Source organism: Falco punctatus, assembly GCF_963210335.1.
Source record: "Falco punctatus genome assembly, chromosome: 4".
In the NCBI taxonomy this organism is placed as follows: domain Eukaryota; kingdom Metazoa; phylum Chordata; class Aves; order Falconiformes; family Falconidae; genus Falco; species Falco punctatus.
In genome coordinates, this window is record NC_137583.1 from 100,733,951 (window position 1) to 100,742,836 (window position 8,886).

Consider the following 8,886-nt stretch of genomic DNA (forward strand, 5'->3'; position numbering starts at 1 on the left):
AAGAGAGGATCTTTAAACTCCATAGTGTGCAGTACCTCCTTCTAAGCTATCTTATCACAAGATGAAACAATATATATGTAAATGTACATTGATACATAAAAACTAAAGTAAGACATTAACATCTACATTTTGATGCAGTAATTTGGGCCTAGTTATGTTGACACAGATGGAGTGAATTATTGGAGGAGAAAAAGCACATCTGTTAAATGTTATTGTTTAATTAAGCCATTAGCAACTGAAAGACAAGAGCCTTTAAATTATAGCATTTTATATTTATCTCAGCCCGTGGTACTTGTATGGCTCCCTTAGCGCTTGGAGCATGTTGCAGTCTTTAATGCAATCAGTGTGACGACCCCCTGTAAAGGAGACAAAAAAGGGCCCCTCTCTCTGCCTTGCAGATGGGGAGGTGAGCTGCCTGGCCACCAGCCTCCCTGGAAATTTGGGGAACACCACAGTGAACTGAGGTTAACGTTGTACCACTGACCCGCTTCATTAGTCTGCGTGGCAAAGCCTCCCAGGACCTCCGGGGTAATCTTCATCTGGAGACAAGCATTCCTGTCATTGCTCGGTGAGGGCCTTGCACCCTGACATTTGTGTACCCCCAGTTGTGGAGTTTTGGACGTACAAAATTTGTTGCCCGAGTGACAAGCTCTGTGTACACAGCCTAAGAAATTGGCAATAATCCTTTATTTCAGCTGCAGGCTCTCTCTGGAAATCTTATTCCCCTGTTCAATTTTACAGGGAATAAATTCCGTAGCCGGAGGGAAATTTCTTCCTGTGAGAGAGGACAAAATGTCTCTGTAAGACACCTTACCAATGGATTTACTACAACACGGAGGGGAAGAAGTACAATCTTGTATTCCAATAAGCCTGCAAATTCACCAGGGAAGAGTCCACCGTCACCCTGAGAGAGCGTCAGCCACAAGCCTGTTCTGCATTGCCTATCTCCTGCCATCCTTGCACTGTCCACACCTGCAAAAGGGATGCCAGGATCAGCAGCCCTCGCTCCTGGCCTCAATCCTGCCTTCCTGCCTTGCAAGCAAGGCATTAGAAAGGTGAATGAAGAGAAAACAAGGGAAGGTCTTCATCCCACGCTGGCATGGCAGCGGGGTGTGCTGTTCAGGGGGAGCCTTGGAGGTGATGTGAGAAGCTGCTGTGAGCTGCTCTGCTCTTCCCCTTCTTATTTAGACAACTGTCTACCAGCCTGGGTGATGTCTCAGCAGGGTCCCCCACACAGGAGGTGCTTACTGGAGCCAGGTTTTGTCCTGCAGACTGTACCACCAAACACCTCCCCCCATTTTAAGTTGCATTTACTGGGGAAATAGAGACTTGCGCAAGCTTTCCATTTCTCTCCCCTGTTCCTCCTCTTACTTCTGTAACAGCTTTTGAATCCTTTGGCCAGTTTTGACTAAATTTTACAGAGATCTGGAGAGCTTCGAGGTATTAAGCATCCAGAAGCAGTGCAAAACCAGACATTCATAAAGAAGAACGAGACCCTTTTAACGGCTTTGAGGTGGAAGAGGTGAACACTCTCAACCCAGGCTTCCTTGGTTCCGCTGCCCAAGCAATGCCTGGCGACTGACTGTTGGGGTGGTGAGCATGAGGGTCATAAGCAGTGTCATAAATAGCTCATTTAACTTTTCTGTGCCGTTTACACCATCACTGCCAACAAAGTGACACATGATAAATAAAAGTACAAAATGCTTTCAGCTTTAAAAATAGAAATGTTTTTCACTTTAGCTGCTGCAGGAGGAAAGCCTGACTCTGCCTAGCATAAAACAAAATTAGCTATACAGAAATGAATGGAGTTACATCTGTTAAAAACTGCGCAAGTGACAGCAGAACTGACCTCTTTTCTTTTAAATTTCTTCCTACTCGGTACTGTATGAACATCTTTTGTATTTGATGCAGGAATCTTTTAGGGCTGACTCTGCCCCTCACATCAGAGCCAATGCCATTCAGGAACTAACACAGATACAACTGAGTGGAAAATCAGTCTTGGTGAAGACCCTAGCGATAGGAGAAGTGATTCTTATGCCTGCTCAAGGGATCAGCTCCACAGGGGGCCAGCATTTGCTTTTCCTACACACTAGAAAATATTAAAGCACAGCACAGGTGCTGTCAGCAGGGAGGGTGCTCACGGGGCTCTCCAGGGAGCCTCCTTGCTGGTGAGAAGAGAAACACTGATGCCCCATTTAGCTGTCCTCGTCCAGAGCCATTGACTTTGGCCAGGCAGGATCAAGCCTCCGTGGGACCTAAGCAGGCTGGCAGGATATATGGAAACTTCCCGAGGGATGTGCCAGGGAAAGGAGACGGCATACCCCTCCTAATGAAAGCAGCGGCTCAAAGACAACAAATCTCTTCTCCCAGGGAGCTGGATCCCAGTGCTCTACTGTCTGAGGTGGCAGCAATTTGAAAACTAACCAAAAGCCTTGCTGCTATCCCAGAGTACTGCATTAAATAATTGAAAAATGAATAATTAAATTAAAAGAGGATTATTTCCCACAGGCAAGCAGAAAATTGCTGCCTGCAAGACAAAGGATGATGGCAACAGTTCATTTTCTGCAGTTCTCAGCAGTCAGTAGCGAGGTGATGTGAATAACATCCACGGTGGGCAGGAAGACCCCCCCTGAATCACATCGGGTTTTGGCTCCCAGTTTATCCCTAGATTATCTTTTGCCAAATGCAGGAATAGCGATTTCTGAAGAACAAGGAAGCAAAGCAGGAAATATGAGACACTACCTTTTTCATGAATGTCAGCCCTGGGGTGTGGGGGTATCTATTTACATACAGGTACCTGAGGGATTTGCACAGATCAGCCCTGTTGACTCACGGTTAGCTGCTACACGTATTTGTAGGACACATTTCTATGTTTAATCCTCTACGTTTATTTTATTGCTGGGTATGAGGAGATGTGTGCACGTGCTTTGTTCTGACACTTTATAAGAAAGGTATTTAATAGCACTATTCTTTTTTTTCCCTAAGATGTATAAATCTGTTTGAACAGACAATGCATTGTAAGAGTCTCTATTTCTCATGAACTATAATTAAAAATGAACAACTCTCCACATAGGATAACAATACCGTAATATACTCGCTCTCCTCGCAGAAATTTAAACAAGTCGACATGCTGAGTGAATAATGATCCTACATTTATGCAGCACTTATTTTCCCTGAGTAGCTGCAAGCCCGTGGTACGCCAGTACCCAGGCGGCACGAGGCGCTACAATGGGGTCTGCACACATCCAGTGGGGAATAAGCTGGACTGCAACCCTCTCATTTTCCCAGCATCTCAAGCTCTCCTTGCCCTGCAAAACCTCTCACCCAGCCACCAGACCCCTTCGTTGAGCCACTCTCTTCTTCATGCCTTTTGTATCTGGAAGCCCTCTTTTTCTTCTCCATCTAAGGCTGCTTCTGACAGCCCTCCTAACCCCCTCCCTAAAACCCCTATTTCTCCAGTGAAGCAATTTGTTCACTCACCGCATCAGTGTTGGCTGTAAAAGGTCAGGGTATTTTGCCAGTACCTGTGACTGAGCTGTCACAAACGTGATGGCCGTGATGGGGTCATGGGATTCAAAAACACATGTGCAGCATTGGGAGGGGTAAGGCTTCAGCCCTGTTAGTCCCCCTTCCTCCCTTCACTAGCAGGCCATACTCCTCATCACATCACATCATACATATCCCAAAACTGTAACCCTGTGCGGGAGCCCAGAGTTTCAACAGCAGATTTCTCATTTTCCACCCCCTGTGCCAAAGCAGATGGGCAGAGGAAGCAGCAAGTAAACAGCGTGCTCGACACCACGGAGCAAGGCTGCAGCAGAACAATTTCTGGATGCCAACCCAGGGCCCCAGTCCCAAAAGCAGCCTTTTCCTTCTGGCCACCCATCACATAGGTTTGTGTCCAAAATGTTTTGCTCACCTATTCAGATTGCAACTGCTGTGAGACCTTGCGCCAGGCTGAGCACCGAGCTCCACCGCGGCAACGGGGGAGCTGCCTTCACCCCTGAGGAGGGTATGGATGCAGGCTGCATTGTAAGGGAGGACATCTTTGGGGGGTTGTGGCTTTTGAGTACGGCAGGAATAAACTGACACTGGAGCCCAGAGGTAGGGGAAAGGCAGGGGTGAGGCCTTGGCGGGCCATGCAGGCAGCTCCATCTCCCTCCTTATACAAAGGTCCAGCAAACCAAGGCTAACTCTCAGCACAGAAGTTGCTGAGAGCAGCACAGCAACTTCTCCCTCCATGTAAAAGCACGAATAGCAGTACAGCGGAGGCTAGTGGAGGAGATATTTCAGCATGCACCTTTTCATTAGACCACCCTTATGTCTGGTAAATGAATCTCCAGTGCTTTTAAAAATGGCTTCGCTGTGACGCGTTCCAGGGCCAGCCATCACCGATCCAAGAATAACATTTGCACACACAGTAGTTTAAACTTAGTATTCATGCAGTACCTGGCACCAGGGGTCCTTTCTGTGCCTGTGCAGCTATTCCCTTATCTCAGCCTGTCTAACAGCCGCAGGAACACAGTGGGTGATATTTCCTTCTGTCCTGAAGCCCTCCCAGTTAAACCAGTGCAAAGCATCTTTGTCCTGCTCAGCTCCAGCCCCAGCTCTCTCCACCGTGCAGGCAGGGGCTAAAACTGCCCAAGGGATACTCTAACCCCAGCCATCTGGCCGTGGTTCCCGGGGTGGGGGGGGATGGTCCTCCAGCTCCAAACTGTCAGTGTGCTGCCAGCTGAGTGCTCCCTGCTGCTGGAACAACTCCCAGCTGGCTGGCTGCCGCCAGCCTCCAGCCCCTACTTCCCACCGACGCAGAAGAAAGGAGCCAGTTCAGGGACAGGCGGAGAGGGAATTGAGCTTGGACCCTCCAGAGAGGCATTCGCTTTCCCTCACTTGTCAGGAAACACTAAAGTACAGGTTTTGCGAAGGTGTGTCAACCCCTGTGATCTAATCAGTTAGCACTGGCTCTTTTCATCTTCGAAGCTCTTTACCTTCGACTGGCCATGGTCTCCTCTCAATAACCACCAAGCAACTGTGCTGGGACCAGTGGCAGCAAGCAGAGCCTGTCCCCCTCCCAAATGACTCAGGCCCCACTAGGGTACCCTTGCAAGGCAGGCAGCGTCAGCGTTATTATTCCCTCTGACAGATGGGAAAACTGAGGAGATGTAATGGCGAGATTTGCCCAGGGCCCTCCCGCTGACCTGCACTGCAAAATGCATGGATTACTCAGCCCTGCGCTCCAGCTGCCTCCGGTACTCATCGCTGCAAACCACTGACAAAAGCATAAGTGCATCAGTACTGCGTCAAGGCAAAGTTCCACCTCCCCCTGCATCCCATCTCTGGTGAAGGGCAATGGGTGGGTGCTGGCAGAAAGGCCACGCCAGCAAGGCTGGTACGGAGCATCTCCTTCCCAGTATGCCTTGAAAAACTGGCAATTCCTTTCTATCCCCATCACCTCTTGTAATGATTAAAGCACTGAATCATGCCTTTTGGCTTGCAGCGCTTCCATTGTGCAGATCTGTTTGAGTTGATGAAAGGAAACACTTTGATGATCTTAATCAGAACTTCCCTCTAAACACACGTTTCCGTCCTCGCCACAGCAGAAGCAAACACAGCCCCCGAGACCTGGCATCCAAAACGCACTTCCAGACCCAAAGGTCACCAGAAATGGAGGAAAAAAGATAACTCTGCTCTCGGACTGTTAGCCAGACTGAACAAAAGTTTCCTTTCCAGTCCCAAGAGCAAGAAGGTTCCTGGTAGGCAGTGGGGCGTCAATAGGAGATAAACGCATTTCAGCCTGGTTCCAAAGCCACTGAGGTCACAAGGAGCTTTTCAGTGGGGTCCAGATCAGGTCCTCAGGGAGCACGTGTCATCAACAGCAAGACTGGCCATATGGTCCCGAGATCTAAACTGTGTCATGAGAGCATACGGCAACGCCGCTTCAAGCAGGCGCTGAGGAGACAGTTATTCACCATATGCTATTGATCCTCCCTTCTACCTTGTGAAGATATTTTATATACTTTGCATCAGAGGTAATATTTACCCAGGGAACGTAATAAACAGCATTGCCGCAAAGACAGCACACAAACTTTACACTACTGGCAGACTAAAAAGTCATCTGCTCCCTAGCGATTTCCTCCTGCACGTACTAAAGAAGTCCAAGCGTGGATAAATTTAACACAGATGATTCTCAGTTTTTTGCTTCTGGAAAATGTTGCCCTGGCAGATCTGAGAGTCAAGCTATACATCTGTCACTCTCTCCAGTCAAGTCCTTGGGAATCTATATTTATAGTCCCAGGCTTTGTACAGTTAAAGTTTGTGCCAAAGCCTGCTGGAGTCGATGGAAATCTTGGAAAAAAGCCTTAGAAATATTTTATAAAAGCAAAGTTTTGACTAGAATATGTTAAAATGTTAGAATATGTAAAAAAAAAATAATAACCATTTTTTAAAAATTTCTAAGAAAAAAATATCCAGCCAAAGGCTTCATCTAGCAGATTCTGAAATCAGCTGTGGATGTGTGTTCCTGAAAATGCTTGAGGCAGGGAGATTACCTGAGCAAAACGTATTACCTCCTGTGCACAGCACCCTGTGCTCCTCCAGCACTTCAGCCTCTGAGCTGAGCCAGAGGGAGTTCTGCACAGCTGATGCAGATTCCAGTTTAGCCTACCTTTCTGTTGTTCTACAACCTCATTATCTGCTGTTACCAATCACTGAGGAACTGGCATGGGGGTGTACTTTAACAAAAGCAGAGAGAATTTTCAGTTTGCAGGGAATAACAGCATTTCCTGCAAGAATTTTTGGATGAGCACAATCTTCCTCTGGGATTCCACTGCAAAATAATGCCTTTTTTGGGGTGACTGAAAAAATGTCAACCTATCTTTTGTCCTGGGCTCCTTCAGCTTTTGCCAGGTTTTATAACTCTTTGAAGTCTGGCCCGCAAGAGTCCAGAATGTCTGATCTGTAGGCCAGAGATGCAGGTGCCTTGAAGGCAGGGGGAAACCCCAAAAAACTTCAGGGTAATAAATGGATGAGGGAAAAATATACATCACAACTTTTAAATCCTGGAGGAACTGAAGCAAATTTTAACAAGTCCTATAGGGAACTTCAAAAGGACAGCATTTCCAGCTGAGATAACCAAGAGAAAAAAATAATTAAAATGCTAACGAGGAGCATTTGTAGGTAGTACAGACTCCTACAAGGCTTCTCCAGTAAACTTTGCTTCTCAAGGTTGAAGAAGGTCTAAACCACCTTTGCTGAGCCTTGCACAGCTGGCATAGGCCTCCAAGCTAACAGGATCTGACAAAGCTGGAGCCAGCTTTAGCATCACAGAGCTTGATCAACCCAAGTATCTTCCAGTGTTCCCACATTCACATGTATTTTAGTGACATATACAGCAAACCCATGGCTGAGGATATATAAAAGAAGACACTGATAGGCTGGCCCATGGGTTCGCCATGCAGCATCTGTACCACCAGATTTCCTGCACAGGCGCCCCAGTTTCCATACATAGGCACTCTTGTGCTGAAAGAGCAAGGTCAGAGGTGATCCAGGGCCCTCTCCTGCCTGCACACTGTCCACATTGTTGGATTTAGCTTGTCTGCTGCCAGAGCGTAGCTTGGATGTGAAGGGCCATAGGGCAGCATCCCTAGGGAAGACAGAGCTCAGCTGCAAAAAAAACATGGCACAGCGCGTCCTTACATCCTTTCCTTCTGCTCAGATTTTAGCACAGGCCTGTGTGCCACCAGTTTGGTTACCAGGTGAGCCAGGTCTCAGCTTAGACTTGTTTGGATTCTCAAAACCCTGCCTGGGGAGCTACTGTGTGCAAAAGGCAGCGAGAGTCCATGAGCCCCCAAGCATCCCCCAGCCAGCTGTGCTAGTAGCCAGTTTTCTACTCTGAACTACCTCTGAGCAGCGCAGTTTCATGGTGCTGCATAGCTGAGGAGAGGAGTGCTTACAAGGTCCAAAACTAGGGGCTTCTCTGCCCAGGTTGTCTGTTAAACCTCATCTAGAAAGTGTTTCAACCACACATGTTAGCCAATTCATTCACCCCCTGCGAAAGGTGAACTTTTCCTGTTTATGAGGCTGATGCTGTGTACCTGCTCCTTTTACATGCCATGGTACGATGCGATCGGTTTAATGTATTTCACAGAGTCTGATGCTAGCCAGTGGCTTTTAAACGCCTCACACAAGTGCTTGCTGCATACTTGGGCAGATGAGTGCCCCAGGACTCCAGGAATGCCTCTGTTTCCAGGACATACCTGTTGGTTTTATAATATGTAAATATTTATTGGCTGGGTTTGTAACTTTATGAAGTTATGAACTGGTGAAATTGAGAATGAGTAGCTTTATATTGCACAAATCCAAAGTGTGCCAGTCAGCGTAACTCCACTGACTGGGATGGAAATGGGTCAATTTATGCTAGGTGAGGAGCTCATGAGACTGGAGACATAACCCCAAAACGGCCTGCAATAAGACACCATCCTGCTTTTTCTTTCTGCAGGTGTACTAGCACTGCATCTTTGCAGATGACTGCATGCTATGCCACCACTGGCCCTTCACACACAGCAACTGGCACTGATGTTTATCACAAACAATGTGTGAGGTGTAAAGGAGAAAACCACAGCAATGGCAAGAACTTGGCACCGCTTTAGTCCCATTATGAGCCCCGTTTTGATACAAGGGGTATTCCAAAGGCTCTGCTTGCCTGCTCTGCACGGGCACAAATGGCAGCCTTTGATTCCCGGGTGGCACCAGCTCCTGCCCTTTGCTGTGGCTTTAAGACACAAGTGCATTGTAAGTGCCTGGCTGCAGTTCTTACAAATACCAGCACTCTGGGCTCTTGGAGCAGCTGCATCCTTATCCCCAGCATCTGAAAACCACTTGTATTAT

General features: G+C 47.6%; 1 long non-coding RNA gene across 1 annotated transcript; it reads right to left on the bottom strand.

The window, feature by feature from the left end:
• Nucleotides 1-668: 668 nt before the first annotated feature.
• Nucleotides 669-6,710, bottom strand: LOC308063831. Its single transcript, XR_013928096.1, has 2 exons — nucleotides 4,450-6,710; nucleotides 669-775 (listed from the first exon to the last, which is right to left on the bottom strand). It is a non-coding gene; the product is annotated as an uncharacterized lncRNA (long non-coding RNA).
• Nucleotides 6,711-8,886: the final 2,176 nt, after the last annotated feature.